This window comes from Trachypithecus francoisi, unplaced genomic scaffold (assembly GCF_009764315.1).
Source record: "Trachypithecus francoisi isolate TF-2019V2 unplaced genomic scaffold, Tfra_2.0 Lachesis_group9, whole genome shotgun sequence".
NCBI classification, from domain to species: Eukaryota; Metazoa; Chordata; class Mammalia; order Primates; family Cercopithecidae; genus Trachypithecus; species Trachypithecus francoisi.
The window spans coordinates 23,871,209-23,889,618 of NW_022681474.1; the positions used below are offsets into that span (position 1 = coordinate 23,871,209).

General features: G+C 43.8%; 1 protein-coding gene, 1 non-coding gene and 1 pseudogene across 3 annotated transcripts in view; 2 read left to right on the plus strand and 1 right to left on the minus strand.

Moving 5' to 3' along the window:
- The window catches only part of LOC117082658 (protein AF-10), a 221,636-nt gene that overhangs the window by 18,137 nt on the left and 185,089 nt on the right, over window positions 1-18,410 (plus strand). Inside the window, exon 3 of the mRNA XM_033209556.1 lies at window positions 7,215-7,418. The gene's annotated coding sequence lies outside the window, so the exon portion shown is untranslated. The remainder of the gene's footprint in view (window positions 1-7,214; window positions 7,419-18,410) is intronic.
- Window positions 5,777-6,779, plus strand: LOC117082659 (annotated as a pseudogene). Its single transcript, XR_004436722.1, has one exon. The product of XR_004436722.1 is annotated as an uncharacterized LOC117082659 (transcript).
- Window positions 14,458-14,560, minus strand: LOC117082882. Its single transcript, XR_004436810.1, has one exon. It is a non-coding gene; the product is annotated as a U6 spliceosomal RNA (small nuclear RNA).

The window sequence follows — 18,410 nt, forward strand, 5'->3', positions numbered from 1 at the left end:
AAAGTGCTGGGATTATAGGCGTGAGCCACAGTGCCCGGCCAACTTATCTTTGATTTCTAATTGCAAGAAGCCAGGGTGAGTACCGAAAAGTACTCGGATTGTATCTTTTTTTTTTTTATGACACAAATAACTTTTTTATTTCTGTACAAGCTTTTTACCCTGTACACTTTAAATAGAATGTCTTTAAAGTTGAACATTTACTGAATTTTTTTCGTTACTGCTGACTCATAATCTAGTATTCGATTTTAAATTCAGCATAATATCCTAAGTTCCTATAGCTTTCAAAGAGGTGGTTTTCAAAAATTAACAGATTTGGTGCTTACCATCATAGATAACACAGCCAGTTTTACTAGCTTGTTTCTTGAATTCCTTTTCCTTTTTTTTTTTTTTTTTTTTGAGGTGGAGTCTTGCTCTGTCGCCCAGACTGGAGTGCAGTGGCCGGATCTCAGCTCACTGCAAGCTCCACCTCCCAGGTTTACGCCATTCTCCTGCCTCAGCCTCCCGAGTAGCTGGGACTACAGGTGCCCGCCACCTCGCCTGGCTAGTTTTTGTATTTTTTAGTAGAGACGGGGTTTCACAGTGTTAGCCAGGATGGTCTCGATCTCCTGACCTCGTGATCCGCCCGTCTCGGCCTCCCAAAGTGCTGGGATTACAGGCTTGAGCCACCGCGCCCGGCCTTCCTTTTCCTTTTAATGTGAGAAAAGCCTAGCATAAGGGCAGGAATGACATAGGTGCTTAATACTTGTTTGTAGTCTTTTCTAACCTGCCTACAAAACTAGTAAGAGAGTTGAAAACATAGATATACTTTGATAAATTGCCTAGCATATGGTGTATCTGTTTATTCTGTTTTTGTGTTTAGACTTTTTTTTTTTTTTTTTTTTTTTTTGAGGGGGAGTCTCGCTCTGTCGCCCGGACTGGAGTGCAGTGGCCGGATCTCAGCTCACTGCAAGCTCCGCCTCCTGGGTTTAGGCCATTCTCCTGCCTCAGCCTCCCGAGTAGCTGGGACTACAGGCGCCCGCCACCTCGCCCGGCTACTTTTTGTATTTTTTTTTAGTAGAGACGGGGTTTCACCGTGTTAGCTAGGATGGTCTCGGTCTCCTGACCTCGTGATCTGCCCGTCTCGGCCTCCCAAAGTGCTGAGATTATAGGCTTGAGCCACCGCGTCCGGCCTAGACTTTTTTTTTTTTTTTTAATTAAGTCTAATGGTTTCTCTCTCTCTCTCTTTTTTTTTTTTTTAAGACAGAGTCTCGCTCTGTTGCCCAGGCTAAAGTACAGTGGTGTGATCTCAGCCCACTGCAACCTCTGCTTCCCGGGTTCAAGCGATTCTCCTGCCTCAGCCTCCCAAGTAGGTGGGATTTATAGGCACGCACCACCATGCCTGGGCAATTTTTGTATTTTTAGTAGAGACGGGGTTTCACCATGTTGGCCAGGCCAGGCTGGTCTCGAACTCCTGACCTCAGGTCATCCTCCCACCTCATCCTCCCAGGTAGCTGGGACTACAGGTACACACCACCATGCCTGTCTAATTTCTAAATTTTTTGTATAGATGGGGTCTCACTATGTTGCTAGGCTGGTCTTGATCTCCTGGGTTCAAGGGATCCTCCAGTCTTGGCCTCCCAAAGTACTGGGACTACAGGCATGAGCTACCGTTCCTGGTTTTTGCAAATTTCGAAGACAAAAGTATACAGCAGTGTTATTACTTTCTGGTGTTAATTTTTCTTTTTTTCTCTGTGATTAATATTTGTCCTGTATTTCAACTTTCCTTGTGTGGTTTTTTTTTTTTTTTCCCTAATGCTGTAAGACTAAATCTTTGTATATCTTCTCACTGCTTTTTTTGTTTGTTTGTTTGTTTGAGATGGAGTTTTGCTCTTGTCACCCAGACTAGAGTATAGTGGCGGTAATCTCAGCTCACTGCAACCTCCACCTCCTGGATTCAAGCGATTCTCCTGCCTCAGCCTCCTGAGTACCAAGGATTACAGGCGCCAATACGTCCGGCTAGTTTTTGTATTTTTAGTAGAGAGGGAGTTTCACCATGTTGGCCAGGCTGGTCTCGAACTCCTGACCTCAGGTGATCCACCTGCCTCGGCCTCCCAAAGTGCTAGGATTACAGGTGTGAGCCACCATGCCTGGCCTCTCTCATTGCTTGCTTAAATAATCTGCGTGGTTATTGTATTAGGTAGTTTATAGATTCACTTTTCCTTTCCTTCCTTTTATCTTCTTTCCTGTTTATTTTCTTCTTCCTCTTCTTTCCCTCTCCTCTTTTTCCTCTCTTTGATTTTATTCTTCTCTCTTCTTCCTTACCCCTTCCTCCTCCCTGTTTCCTCTCTCCTCTTTTACTTTCCCTTGTCTTACTCTCCTCCCCCTTCCTTTCCTTTTTAAACCAGGGACCTTCTTCTAGGTACCATGTGCTTGCTCCCATCTGGACTGTTTGCTCTTTAGGTTTGCTATATGGATACTGGAACATCCCTTCACCATTATCTTGGCGTTTTCTTCTTGCTTCTATTGGATTCCTTGTTTTTCTAGCCCTCTCCTCCCCTGTTTCTTTATATTTAAGAAGGCACATCTTCTGGCAGCTTCATAGGAAAAGGCACATGAGAAATAAATTAGGGTTTGCATAGTTAATAAAATGGGATTGCTATCTTACTTGATTGTTTGACAGAATACATAGAATTCTTGGTTGGAAATCATTTTCCTTCAGAATTTGAAGATAATTTCTCTGCTGCCTTTTAGCTGTTAGTGTTACTGTTAGCAAGTCCAAAGCAGTTCTACTTTCTTTTTTTTTTTTTTTTGAGATGGAGTCTCACTCTGTCACCCAGGCTGGGGTGCAGTGGTGTGAACTCTGCTCACTACAACCTCTGCATCCCGGGTTCAAGAGATTTTCCTGCCTCAGCCTCCCTAGTAGCTACGACTACAGGCGTGTGCCACTATGCCTAGCTCAATTTTTTTTTTGTTTGTTTGTTTTTTTAGATGGATTCTCGCTCTTTTGCCCAGGCTGGAGTACAGTGGTGCAATCTCGGCTCACTGCAACCTCCACCTCCCAGGTTCAAGCAATTCTCCTGCCTCAGCCTCCTGAGTAGCTGGGATTACAGGCGCCCACCACCACACCCAGCTAATTTTTGTATTTTTAGTAGAGATGGGGTTTCACTATGTTGGTCAGGCTGGTCTCCAACCCCTGACCTCGTGATCCACCTACCTCGGCCTCCCAAAGTGCTGGGATTACAGGCGGGAGCCACCACGCCCGGCCAGTTTTATGTTTTTAGGAGAGATGGGGGTTTTGCCATATTGGCCAGGGTAAAAAAAAACTCCTGGCCTCAGGTAATCCACCTCCCTCGGCCTCCTAAAGTGTTGGGATACAGATGTGAGTCACTGCACCCGGCTGCAATTCTGATTTCTTTTTCTTTCTTTTTTTTTTTTTTTTTTTTTTGAGACAGGGTCTCTCTGTCACCCAGGCTGAAGTGCAATGGTGTGATCTTGGCTCACTGTAAACTCTGCCTCCTGGGTTCAAGTGATTCTCTTGCCTCAGCCTCCCGAGTAGCTGAGATTACAGGTGTGTGCCACCATGCCTGGCTAATTTGTATTTTTGGTAGAGATGGGGTTTCACCATATTGGCCAGGCTGGTTTTGAACTCCTGAACACAAGTGATCCACCCGCCTCAGCGTCCCACAGTTTTGGAATTACAGGCATGAGCCACTGTACCCGGCCTATTCTGATTTCTTTTTAATCATTTGTGTGTGGTAGTTCTCTCTGGATTTAGTATTTTTCTCTTTAACCTGGTTATTCTGATATTCACGATGGTGTGCTTTTCTTTTACACATTGTACTAGGTACACAGTGATCCTTTTGATTTGTTAGCTCATGTTTTGGAATGTGAGTTTAGGTCAGAGAGAAAGTTTTTGAATGATTCCTTTGAAAATTTCCTCAATTCTGTTTTGTTTGCCTTTTCTGTATTTTTAAAAAAATTTGGATGTTGGACTTTCTAATTTGGTCCTATAATTTTTGTATTTTCTGTTTCAGTTGTATAGCTCTTTTTACTCTATTTTCTGAGGTGATTCCCCACTTTCTCTTCCAACTCTTTACTTAAAAATTTTTTTGTTTGTGGCCAGGCGTGGTGGCTCACGCCTGTAATCCCAGCACTTTGGGAGGCTGAGTTGGGTGCATCACGAGGTCAGGAGATCGAGAGCATCCTGGCTAACAAGGTGGAACCCCGTCTCTACTAAAAATACAAAAAATTAGCCGGGTGTGGTGGCGGGCGCCTGTAGTCCCAGCTACTCGGGAGGCTGAGGCAGGAGAATGGCGTGAACCCGGGAGGCGGAGCTTGCAGTGAGCCGAGATCGTGCCACTGCACTCCAGTCTGGGAGACACAGGGAGACTCCGTCTCAAAAAATAAATAAATAAATAAAAAGAAAATGATTCTCTCAGCCTTCCATAGTGTTGGGATTATAGGCGTGCTACTACTCCTGGCACTCCTTCACTTAATTTTTTTTTTTTTTTTTTTTGAGACAGAGTCTTGCTCTGCCTCCAGGCTAGAGTGCAGTGATGCGATCTCAGCTCACTGCAGCCTCCGCCTGCCGGGTTCAAGCGATTCCCCTACCTCAGCCTGCCAGGTAGCTGGGATTACAGACATGCACCACCACGCCCGGCTAATTTTTTTCTTTTTTTTTGTATTTTAGTAGAGACCATGTTGGCCAAGATGGTCTCGATCTCCTGACCTCATGATCTGCCTGCCTCGGCCTCCCAAAGTGCTGGGACTACAGGTGTGAGCCACCGGGCGCGGCTCCTTCACTTAAATTTTTCAAGTCTGTTATACTAATTTCTTTCTTTCTTCTTTTTTCTTTCTTTCTTTTTTTTTTGAGACAGAGTCTTGCTGTGTTGCCCAGGCTAAGGTGCATTGGTGTGATCTCGGCACACTGCAACCCCCACCTTCTGGGTTTTTTGTATTTTTAGTAGAGACTGGGTTTCACCATGTTGGTCAGGCTGGTCTTGAGCTCCTGACCTCAGGTAATCCACCCACCTTGGCCTACCAAAGTGCTGGGATTACAGGCATGACTCGCAATGCCTAGCTGATAACTTTAATTGGAGGTTTTTGTTTTGTTTCAGTTACGAAATTTTCTTCTGCTCCTTGAAGTCTTCTTTTGTACTGTTTTGGCCTGTCTTTCGTGTTAGTGACTTTATGTAAAAATCTGGTGATTCTCAGCCATTGATTCAAATTTAAGACAATTTTTTTTTAATTTTTTATATTTATTTATTTATTTATTTATTTTTGAGAGGGAGTTTTGCTCTTATTGCCCAGGCTGGCATGATCTTGGGTTGCTGCAACCTCCGCCTCCCAGGTTCAAGTAATTCTCCTGCCTCAGCCTCCTGAGTAGCTGGGATTACAGGCATGTACCACCATGCCCGGCTAATTTTGTATTTTTAGTAGAAACGGGGTTTCTCCACGTTGGTCAGGCTGGTCTTGAACTCCCAACCTCAGGTGATCCACCCGCCTCGGTCTCCCAAAGTGCTGGGATTACAGGTGTGAGCCACTGGGCCTGGCCCTTTTTTTCTTTTTTTTTGACATGCAGTCTCACTCTGTTGCCTAGGCTGGAGTACAGTGGTGCAATCTCGGCTCACTGCACAACCTTCGCCTCCTGGGTTCAAGCAATTCTCCTGCCTCCACCTCCTGAGTAGCTGGGACTACAGGCATGCACCACCACACCTGACTAATTTTTGTATTTTTAATAGAGACGGGGTTTCACCATGTTGACCAGGCTAGTCTCAAACTCCTGACCTGACCTCAGGTGATCCACCCGCCTCGGCCTCCCATAGTGCTGGGATTACAGGCGTGAGACATTGTGCCCAGCCTCAAATTTAAGACAAATTCCTGATGAGTGGATTGGAAGTTCTGTGTGAGGAGATATTGTTGAGTGATAGACTTCATTATAAATGATCTAGCGGGGTTCCAAGCTTATTATAAAGAGAGAAATACATCTGATCACGATCACCCGTTTGGGGTTGACAAACCTGGTTACCAATATTCCTTCAGCCAGATGGATGTTGGAATTTGAGGATTTAGAATTACACTTTTATGATTCTTGTTTTTCTTCAGCTGCTCCTGGTGTCCCTCAGTCTAGATTTCTTACATTTACCCTCTCTAGAAAATTAACCTTTGCAGTTTTCTAGGGCAGGTGAGAGCCAGTTACGTGTTAGTATGTAGTGGATAAGGGGATTGTTTTGATTGCTTTTCAGATGGTATACAGTTCCTCTTGGTTAGTAGCCTCATCTGGAAACGTCCCTCCTGGATACATAGAACATCACTGCGCATGTGCATCTCCCCTCCCCCTGATGCCTGGTATTTAATGTTCCTCCAGTTTCTGGTGCTCTAATGCATTGCTTTTGGACTTGTCTTACTTAACTGCAGTGGCTTTGTTTGGTCCTAAGTCGTTTCCCACTTGTCATATGTCCTTTCAAGTTTCCGGGGATAGTCTTTTTTATATTTATGGCTTTATGCCCTTTATCTCAGTTGTCATTTGGCGTTTCAAGAAGGAGAGGTGGTAGTGTTTAAGTGGAATTAACTACTTGTGTTTCTGATGTCGTCTTTTTATATTTCTGACAGGGTCTTGTTTTACCAAGTACTAGTCATCAGTCTATCCTGTTTACTTGATTTTTTTCCCATTCAACTCACAAACATTTTTGAATCATCCCATGAATTCTGCTTTCCATTTACATTTTTGCCCTTTTATCTTTTCCTCTTCGCTGACAAGCTTCCTGAAAAAATAAAACTAGTTGATATATTCACTTCTTCAAATGCCTACTGTGTTATTTTTTCCCTTGTGCTTAATGATTGAGATATAACTCAGTTATTATAAGTAATAGCATATAAAATCTGTATTTGATATAACGCTTTCATCATGGACACGGTCCATTTTGTTCTTCAGTGACTCTTAACATAAAAGATCCATGTACAAGAAGTTCTTTTAATAATAAAGCATCAGGAAAATTATCTCCTTTGCGTATCTGGTATATTTCCTCCTTTTTGATAGATCCGTGAACTACATTCTGTTTATCTTTTTGTCCTGGTTACCAGGCAGCCTAGAACCAAATCTGGTCTTTAGTTACATCAGCTGTATTAATATCATTTTTAGTATATTTATTCCCTCTTTCTCCTTCCATGGGGTTTAGGACTTCACCTCTTATCTCTGTTTCTCTGCGTGTTGATTTCATTCTCTCACACTACAGACTCTACTTCATGAGGCTGGAACCATGACTGCTGGCAGCTCTTGTTTCCAGCCCCTTCTACCAGAAGAAGGGGCTTTCTTGAAGAATCCTGGAAAGGACTCTGATTGGCCTGTCTTGGATCATGTGCCCATCATCTCTGTGGCTGGAGTGGGGAGGGTACTGTGAATGGCAACCCTCACTAGAACTACATAGTTGGAGTCAGGGGTAAGAGCAGTTTCCATAATGCAGGGGGGTGGGTGCTGTTTGCAAAAGAAGGGGGATGCTTATGAAGCAGAAAAACAATAGATGTCTATCATACTGGCTCTTATTATTTTTCTTTTTTTCTTTTTTTTTTTTTTTGGAGACAGAGTCTCGCTCTGTTGCCCAGGCTGGGGTACAATGGTGCGATCTGGGCTCACTGCAACCTCTGCCTCCCAGGTTCAAGCAATTCTTCTGCCTCAGTCTCCCAAGTAGCTGGGATTACAGGTGCCCGCCACCATATCTGGCTAATTTTTTTGTATTTTTAGTAGAAATGGGGTTTTGCCATGTTGGCGTGGCTGGTCTCGAACTACTGACCTCCGGTGATCCACCCACCTCGGCCTCTCAAAGTGCTGGAATTACAGGCGTGAGCCTCTGTGCACGGCCTTCTTTTTCTTCTTTTAATTGTTATAATACTTGTCTTTTATTGTAGACTGCCTCAAATCCTTTTCTAAAAATTTTAGGTTTCAGTACATTAAATATCCTAAAATAACATAAACTCCTGTTCATTCACTCATCAAGAGTGCAGTGAGCTATGATCCTGCCACTGTACTTCAGCCTGGGTGACAGAGTGAGATCCTATCTCTGAGAAAAAAGAAAAAATCAAAGAGATCATGGGCTTAGATGAACTAAATATATGACTGAGCAAGTTTCTTATCTTCTTTTTTTAAAAAAAAATTTTAAAAACAATTTTTAGATTTTTAATTAAAGAATAGAGGTGGGGTTTTGCTATGTTGCCCAGGCTGGTCTTGAACTCCAGGCCTCAAGCGATCCTCCTTCCTTGGCCTCCCAAGGTGCTGGGATTATAGGCATGAGTCATTGTGCCCAACCTCTTTTCAAAACATTTTTAGTTTTTAAAATTTTAAATAGAGACATCTATTTGTTTTGACACTATTCCTCTCAGTTCCACAGTGGCACTGTCATAAATAAGCTATTAATATTTGTATGGATTTCTTTCTGGACTTTGTGTTCTTTTTATGTGCCTTTGTGGGAGAACCACAGTTTTAAAATTACTATAGCTTCATATTAATAATAACTGGATACAAGATATCAGATAGAATTAGTCCTTCTATATTGTGTTCCTTTTTTGTTATTGTTTTAAGTATCTTGCCACTTCTTAGCTCTTTGCATTTGATAAATATTTTGAACCATAATGTTCCACAAAAATGTTGCTAGTGTTTTGAGTTTGCGTTGATTGTGTATATCAATTTGGGGAGAATGGACTTCTTTCTTTTTGAAACAGAGTCTTGCTGTGTCACCCAGGCTGGAGTGCAGTGGTGCAATCTCGGCTCACTGCAGCCTCCGACTCCTGGGTTCAAGCGATTCTCCTGCCTCAGCCTCCTAGGAAGCTGAGACTACAGGCGTCTGCCACTATGCCTGGCTGATTTTTGTATTTTTAGTAGAGAAGGGGTTTCATTATGTTGTCCAGGCTGGTCTCGAATTCCTGACCTTGTGATCCGCCTTGCCCTCCCAAAGTGCTGGGATTACAGGCATGAGCCACTGCGCCTGGTGAGAATGGACATCTTTATAGTTTTGAATTTTTCAATCCATGAACATGGTAATCTGATTATTCAGATTTTCCTTACTCATTGTGATAAAATACATATAATACAAAATATAGCATTTTAACCATTTTTGTGTATGCAGTTCAGTGGCATTAAGTACATTCACAGTGTTTTATAATCATCAGCAGTATATATTTCCAGAACTAATCCCAAAGAGAAATTCTGTACCCCGTAAGCATAACTCTCATTTCACCCTCTCTGTAGCCCCTGGTAACTTCTGTTTTCTTTCAAGTTGCCTAGTTTAGCTACCTCATGTAAGTGGAATCTTATATTTGTTCTTTTGTATGTAGCTTATTTCACTTTGAATGTTTTCAGGGTTCATCTATGTTGTAGCATGTATCAGAATTTGAATCTTATTTATAGCTGAATATTACATAAGCATTATTATGTATATACCGTATTTTGTTTATCCATTCATCTGTTGATGGAAACTTGGGTTGTTTCTACCTTTTTGCTATTGTGAATAATGCTAAGCTGAACATTGGTATTCTACCATCTGTTTTAATCTCTTTTTTTTTTTGGATGGGGGAGTATACATTAGGAATGAAGTTGCTAGATCGTATGGTAATTCTGTTTGGCTTTTTTTTTTTTTTTTCCCTGAGACGGAGTTTCACTCTTGTTGCCCATGCTGGAGTGCAATGGCATGATCTCGGCTCACTGCATCCTTCACCTCCCGGTTTCAAGTGATTCTCCTGCCTCAGCCTCCCGAGTAGCTGGGACTACAGGCGTGTGCCACTACGCCTGACTAATTTTGTGTTTTTAGTAGAGACGGGGTTTCTCCAATGTTGGTCAGGCTGGTCTCAATATCTTGACCTCAGATGATCTGCTGGCCTAGGCCTCCCAAAGTGCTGGGATTTGAGCCACTGTGCCCGGCCTGTTTGGCCTTTTGAGGAACTGCCAAAATGTTTTTCACAGAGACTTCAGCATTTTGTATTCCTACCAACAATGCATGAAGGTTCAGTTTTTTTCCACTCAAGTCTTTTTCAGTTTTCTTCAACTCTTGTTATTTTCTGTTGTTGTTACTGTTTTTGAGACAGGGTCTTGTTCTGTCACTCAGCATTGAAGTGCAGTGGCTTGAACATGGCTCACTGGAGTGTCAACCTCCTAGGATCAGGCATTTGTCCCACCTACACTCCTGTGTAGCTGGGACCACAGGCACACATCACCACCACTGCCACCTCATTTTATTGATTCTATTTTATTTTATTTTATTTTATTTTATTTTGAGATGGAGTCTCGCTCTGTCACCCAGGCTGGAGTGCAGTGGCCGGATCTCAGCTCACTGCAAGCTCCGCCTCCCGGGTTCACGCCATTCTCTTGCCTCAGCCTCCCGAGTAGCTGGGACTACAGGCGCCCGCCACCTCCCCCAGCTAGTTTTTTTTTTGTATTTTTTAGTAGAGACGGGGTTTCACCGTGTTAGCCAGGATGGTCTCGATCTCCTGACCTTGTGATCCGCCCGTCTCGGCCTCCCAAAGTGCTGGGATTACAGGCTTGAGCCACCACGCCCGGCCTTTTTTATTGATTTTTGTAGAGAGGTAGCTTCACTATGTTGTCCAGGCTGATTTTGAACTTCTGGACTCAAGCAGTTCTCCTGCCTCAGCCTCCCCAGTATTAGGATTACAAGTGTGAGTCATGATACCTGGTCAGTTTTCTGGTTTTTGATGATAGCCATGCTAATGATGTGAAGTGGTATCTTGTTTTGATTTGCATTTTCCCAGTGATTAGTGATACAAGCATCTTTTCATCTGCTTGTTGGCCATTTGTGTGTATTCTTTGGAGAAATGTCTGTTCAGATCCTTTGCCCTTTTTGTATGACTTTCTGTTGTTGAAATATCAGTATTCTTTATCTACTTCTAGATCCTATACCCAGTATCTAATTTTAGACTCCAGACCGTTCTTAGATAATATGATTTGTGAATACTTTATCCCATTCTGTGTGTTGTCTTTTCACTCTGTTTTTGTTTTTTTTTTTTTTTTTTTTTTTTTTTGAGACGGAGTCTCGCTCTGTCACCCAGGCTGGAGTGCAGTGGCCGGATCTCAGCTCACTGCAAGCTCCGCCTCCCGGGTTCACGCCATTCTCCTGCCTCAGCCTCCGGAGTAGCTGGGACTACAGGCGCCCGCCACCGCGCCCGGCTAGTTTTTTGTATTTTTTTTAGTAGAGACGGGGTTTCACCGTGTTAGCCAGGATGGTCTCGATCTCCTGACCTCGTGATCCGCCCGTCTCGGCCTCCCAAAGTGCTGGGATTACAGGCTTGAGCCACCGTGCCCGGCCTCACTCTGTTGATAGTCATGTCCTTTTATGCACAGAGATTTTAATTGTGATGAAGTCCAATTTATCTTTTTTTAGTTTTTGTTTTCTTTGCTTTTGGTATATCCAAGAAATGATTGTCAAATTTAGTGCAGTGAAGATTTCCCCCTGTGTTTTCTTCTAAATGTTTCTATAATTGTTGCTCCTTTTTTCTTTTTATTTGAGACGGATCGTTGCTCTGTTGCCCAGGCTGGAATGCAGTGGCGTGATCTCGGCTCACTGCAACTTCTGCCTCCTGGGTTCAAGCGATTCTCCTGCCTCAGCCTCCCGAGGAGCTGGGACTACAGGTGCGTGCCACCACACCCAGCTAATTTTTGTATTTTTAGTACAGACGGGGTTTCTTCATGTTGGTCAGGCTGATCTCAAACTCCCAGTCTCAGGTGATCCACCCGCCTCAGCCTCCCTGGGATTACAGGCACGAGCCACCGCACCCAGCAACACTGTTTTGATTACTGTAGCTTTGTAGTAAGTTTTGAAATCAGGAAGTGTGATGTCTTCAAATTTATTCTTCCTTTTCAAGATTGTTTTGACTATTTGAGGTCCCTTGAGATTCTTCATGAGTTTTAGAATGTATATTTTTTTTATTTCTGCAAAAAGCATTCTTGGGATTTTGATAGGGATTTGATTGAATGTGTAGATTGCTTTGGAGTAGTAACATCTTAGCAACATTAAGGTGTTACAATCCAAAAACATGAAATGTCTCTCCATTTATTTATGTTGTCTTCAGTTTATTTCAGTAAAATTTTGTGATTTTTCTGTGTACAAGTCCTGCATTTTCTTCATTGCTGACTTACATATACTTGTTTTTTCTTTTTTTTTTTGAGACGGAGTTTTGTTCTTGTTACCCAGGCTGGAGTGCAATGGCGTGATCTTGGCTTACCACAACCTCCGCCTCCTGGGTTCAAGCGATTCTCCTGCCTCAGCCTCCCGAGTAGCTGGGATTACAGGCATGCGCCACCACGCCCGGTTAATTTTGTATTTTTAGTAGAGATGGGATTTCTCCATGCAGGTCAGGCTGGTCTTGAGCTCCCAACCTCAGGTTCCTGGTGCTTCTTTTTTTTTTTTTTGAGACGGCGTCTCGCTCTGTCACCCAAGCTGGAGTGCACTGGCCAGATCTCAGCTCACTGCAAGCTCCGCCTCCTGGGTTCACGCCATTCTCCTGCCTCAGCCTCCCGAGTAGCTGGGACTACAGGCGCCCGCCACCTTGCCCGGCTAGTTTTTGGTATTTTTTTTAGTAGAGACGGGGTTTCACCGTGTTAGCCAGGATGGTCTCGATCTCCTGACCTTGTGATCTGCCTGCCTCGGCCTCCCAAAGTGCTGGGATTACAGGCTTGAGCCACCGCGCCCGGCCCCTGGTGCTTCTTATTGCACCATCTTCCCAGAATCCTCTCCCTTTCTGTTGTGCTTTTATAGCCACACCCGCTTTCCTCCTGCCACCAGACTTAGTCATAACCACTAATGTATTCTTCATTTTGGTAATTTTGTTATCTCAAGGATGTTATATATTATATAAATGGGATGATAGAACTTGTAATTTTCTGGAAGCTGGGAGCGTGGCTTAAGCCTGTAATCCCAGCACTTTGGGAGGCTGAGGTGGGTGGGTCACTTGAGGTCAGGAGTTCGAAGCCAGCCTGGCCAACATAGTTTAACCCTGTCTTTACTAAAAATACAAAAATTAGCCAGGTGTGGTGGCACACACCTGTAATCTCAGCTGATTGGGAGGCTGAGACATGAGAATTGCTTGAAGGAGGCAGAGGTTGCAGTGAGCTGAGATTGTGCCACTGCACTCCATCCTGGGTGACAGAGTGAGAGACTGTCTAAAAACAAAACAAAACAACATGTAACTTTCTGAGATTGAGTTTTTTTACACTAGGTTTAATTCCTTGGAGATTCCTCCAGGTTGTTGCTTAGTGTTTGTTACAGTTATACCGCGTTTTGTTTAATTAGCAGTTTTGTTTATTTACTTATTTGCTGAAAGATAATCTCAGTTATTTCCACTTGTAGGTTATTAAGAATAAAGCTTCTATAAACGTTACACGGGTTTTCATGTGAACATAAGTCTTCATTTATTAATTTTGATGGGTGGTAGTGATATCTCATTGTGTGTATTATTATTATTATTATTAATTTTTTTTTTTTTTTTTGAGACGGAGTCTCGCTCTGTTGCCCAGCCTGGAGTGCAGTGGCGTGATCGGGGCTCACAGCAAGCCTCCCGGGTTCATGCCATTCTCCTGCCTCAGCTTCCCGGGTAGCTGGAACTACAGGCGCCTGCCACCACACTTGGCTAATTTTTTGTATTTTTAGTAGAGATGGGGTTTTACCATGTTAGCCAGGATGGTCTCGATCTCCTGACTTCGTGATCCTTCCACCTCGGCCTCCCAAAGTGCTGGGATTACAGGCGTCAGCCACCGCGCCCAGCCTATATTATTATTTTTTTGAGACAGTGTCTTGCTCTGTTACTTAGGCTTTGAAAAGGGCAGTGTCATGCTCATGACTCATTGCCGCCTTAACCCTCCGAGTAGCTGGGACTATGGGTGTATGCCACTACACCCAGCCAATGTTTTTAAAAATATGTTTTTGGAGAGATGGGGTCTTGCTATGTTGCTTAGGCTGGTTTTGGACTTCTGAGCTAAAGCTGTGCTCCAGACTGGTCTCCTAAAGTGCTGGGATTACAGGCCACTACACACGCCTCATTGTGTTTTTTAATACGTATTTACTTAGTGGCTAATGATGTTGAGCATCTTTTCAGGTGCTTATTTGGTACCTTTTTTTTTTTTTTTTTTTTTAATATGGAACACTTTAAGAATTTGCATGTCATCACTGTGCAGAGAGCATGCTAATCTTCTCGGCCGGGCGCGGTGGCTCAAGCCTGTAATCCCAGCACTTTGGGAGGCCGAGTCGGGTGGATCACGAGGTCAGGAGATCGAGACCATCCTGGCCACCACGGTGAAACCCCGTCTCTACTAAAAAATACAAAAAAAACTAGCCGGGCGAGGTGGTGGGCGCCTGTAGTCCCAGCTGCTCGGGAGGCTGAGGCAGGAGAATGGCGTGAACCCGGGAGGCGGAGCTTGCAGTGAGCCGAGATCCAGCCACAGCACTCCAGCCTGGGCGACAGAGCGAGACTCCGTCTCAAAAAAAAAAAAAAAAAAGAATTTGCATGTCATCACTGTGCAGAGAGCATGCTAATCTTCTCTGTATTGATTCAATTTTGGTATATATGCTCCTGAGACAAGCACTAATACTTTTATATATCCTCTGTTCATCACTTTTGTCTATTTTCTTTTTCTTTCTTTTTTTTGAGACAGAGTCTCCCCATCTCTACTAAAAAAATACAAGAATTAGCTGGGCATGGTGGCACATGCCTGTAGTCCCAGCTACTTGGGAGGCTGAGGCAGGAGAATTGATTGAACCTGGGAAACAGAGGTTGCAGTGAGCTGAGATTGCACCACTGTACTCCAGCCTCAGCGACCGAGTGAGGCCCTGTCTTAAAAAAAAAAAAAAAAAAAAAAAAGGCTTGGCACGTTGGCTCACACCTGCAATCCAGTACTTTGGGAGGCCAAGATGGGAGGCGGAGGTTGCGGTGAGCCGAGATCGCGCCATTGCGCTCCAGTCTGGGGAACAAGAGCGAAACTCCTTCTCAAAAAAAAAAAAAAAAGTATTCCACTCTTGGTGGGTGGAATGTTCTCTAAATGTCCATGGATCCAGTTAGTTCATGGGGTTGAATTCAATGTTCTTTCTGTGAATACATGTGTAGTTTTGACAGTTGTTACAGAGAAATACTGAAGTCTCTATAATGGATTTATGCGTTTCTCCATTCTCTTCCATCAGTTTTTCTGTCATACATTTTGTAGTCTTGTTTTGGTGCACACACATTTAGGAATGTTATGTCCTCTTGGTGGATTGACCTCTTTCTCAATAAATAATTTCCTTCTTAGTCTCTAGTACTTTTTCTTTGCTCTGAAGTATACTGTTTCTGATATTAATATAGTCACTCCAGCTTTTCTTTAATTAATGTTTGCATCACATATCTTTTTAATTTTTTTTGCTTTTAGCGTGCTTATTCGAAGTAAATTTTTTGTACACAAAATAGTGTTAGGTTATGTTTTCTTTCTTTTTCTTTTCCATTTTTTTTTTGAGATGGAATCTTGCACTGTTGCCTGGGCTGGAGTGCAATGGTGTCATCTTGGTTCACTGCAACCTCCGCTTCCTGGGTTGAAATGATTCTCCTGCCTCAGCCTCCCAAATAGCTGGGATTACAGGTGCCCGCCACCATGCCTGGTCAATTTTTTACATTTTTAGTAGAGACGGGGTTTCACTATGTTGACCAAGCTGGTCTCAAACTCTTGACCTTGTGATCTGCCTTCCTTGGCCTCCCAAAGTGCTGGGATTACAGGTGTTAGCTACTGCACCTGGCCTTTTTTTTTTTTTTTTTTTTTTTGAGACATGGTCTTGCTCTGTCACCCAGGCTGGATTGCAGTGGCACAGTCATGGTTTACTGCAACCTGGACCTCCTGGGCTCAAACAGTTCCCCCACCTCAGCCTCCCAAATAACTGGGACCACACATGTGCACCATCACACCTGGCTAATTTTTTTATTATTTGTAGGGACGAGGTCTTGTTATGTTGCCCAGCCTGGTCTCGAACTCCTGAGCTCAAGAGACCCTCCTGTCATGGCCTCCCAAACTGCTGGCATTACAGGCGTGAGCCACCATGCTTGGCTTTAGGTTATGTTTTTAAAATCTAGTTTGTCAATCTTTGTCTCTTTTTTTTTTTGAGATGGAGTGTCACCCTGGGTGGAGTGCAGTGGTATGATCTCAGCTCACTGCAACCTCTGCCTAGTGGGTTCAAACGATTCTCCTGTCTCAGCCTCCAGAGTAGCTATTACAGGCACACACCACCACGCCTGGCTAAATTTTTTTTTGTATTTTTAGTAGAGATGGAGTTTCACCATGTTGGCCAGGTTGGTCTCGAACACTGAACCTCAAGTGATCTGCTCTCCTCGGCCTCCCACAGTGCTGGGATTACGGTCATTGCACTGCACCTGGCCAGTTTTTGTCTTTTATTTGCTGTATTTAGGTATTTGGGTCATTTACATAGTTACAGATGTTGTCAGGCTCCCCCCCCCCCCCTTTTTATTTGAGACAAAGTCTTACTTGCCCAGGCTGGAAGTGCAGTGGCTCAATCTTGGCCCACTGCAACCTTTGCCTCCTGGTTTCAAGCAGTTCTTGTGCCTCAGTCTCCCAAGTAGATGAGATTACAAGCATGTGCCACCACACCTGGCTAATTTTTATATTTTTAGTAGAGATAGGGTTTCACCATGTTGGCCAGGCTGATCTTGAACTCCTGGCCTTAGGTGATTCACCCACCTTGGCCTCCCAAAGTGCTAGAATTACAGGCCTGAGCCACCATGCCTCGTTTTAGTTTTTGTTTTTTTATTGTTCTTTTTCCTGCTTTCTTTTGGGTTACTTGAACATTTTTGGAATTCCATTTTTCTTGTCTTTTTTTTTTTCTACCCCAATTCACTATGCCAAAACCATTTTTCTTTATTGTGTTTTATATCTGTTTATTTTAGTTTGTTAATATGGTTTGGATAGTTCTTCCACTGAAATTTTGTTTTCTTCTTCTTTTTTGAGACAAAGTTTTGCTCTCATTGCCCAGGCTGAAGCCCGATGACATGATCTTATTGCAACAGACAGAGCTCAACGCAACCTCTGCCTTCCAGCTTCAAGCGATTCTTCTGCCTCAGCCTCCCAAGTAGCTGGGATTACAGGCATGTGCCACCATACCCAACTACTTTTGTATTTTTAGTAGAGACGGAGTTTGTACATGTTGGTCAGGCTGTTTTTGAACTCCTGACCTGAGGTGATCTACCCACCTCGGCCTCCCAAAGTGATGGGATTACAGGAATGAGCCACCGCGCCTGGCCTAAACATATTTTTTGGGAGGCCAAGGTGGGTTAGTCACCTGGGGTCAGGGGTTCTAAACCAGCCTGGCCAACATGGTGAAACCCTGTCTCTACTAAAAATGCAAAAATTAGCCAGGTTTGATGGCGGCACCTGTAATCCCAGCTACCCAGGAGACTGAGGCAGGAGAATCGCTTGAACTTGGGAGGCGGAGCTTGCAGTGAGCTGAGATCATGCCATTGCTCTCCAGCTTGGGCAACAGAGTGAGACTGTCTCACAAAACAAACAAAAAACAACAAACAAAATTTGTTTCAGTTAATTCTGATACATCTGTGAGATATTAGAATTAAGATATCTCGATGTTTGCATTTGTTTATTGCCTTTTTCCATTCAATCTGAAATCTTCCCAATTCTTGGTATCTTTTTTTTTTTTTTTGAGATGGAGTCTCGTTCTGTCGCCCAGGCTGGAGTGCAGTGGCACAGTCTTGGCTCACTGCAACCTCTGCCTCCTGGGTTCACGTGATTGTCCTGCCTCAGCCTCCTGAGTAGCTGGGATTACAGGCACCCGCCACCACACCGGCTAATTTTTTTTTTTTTTTTTTTTTTTTTGAGACGGAGTCTCACTCTGCCGCCCAGGCTGGAGTGCTGTGGCCGGTTCTCAGCTCACTGCAAGCTCCGCCTCCCGGATTCATGCCATTCTCCTGCCTCAGCCTCTGGAGTAGCTGGGACTACAGGTACAGGTGCCCGCCACCTCGCCCGGCTAATTTTTTGTATTTTTTAGTAGAGACAGGGCTTCACCATGTTAGCCAGGATGGTCTCGATGACCTGACCTTGTGATCCGCCCGTCTCGGCCTCCCAAAGTGCTGGGATTACAGGCTTGAGCCACCGCGCCCGGCCTTATTTTTGTGTGTATTTTTAGTAGAGATAGGGTTTCACTATGTTGGCCAGACTGGTCTCGAACTCCTGACCTCGTGATCTGCCCGCTTCGGCCTCCCAAAGTGCTGGGATTAACAGGCGTGAGCCACTACACCCTGCCAATTCTTGTATCTTTTTGGTATCAAAAATTTGAAACCTGGGCATTTTTGTATTGTCATGAGACTATGCATCTTACTTAAACAACTGTTTTAACTAGTGTTCTCTTAACACTTATCTAACGGGTAGAGTGTTGGTGCCACCTTGTTAA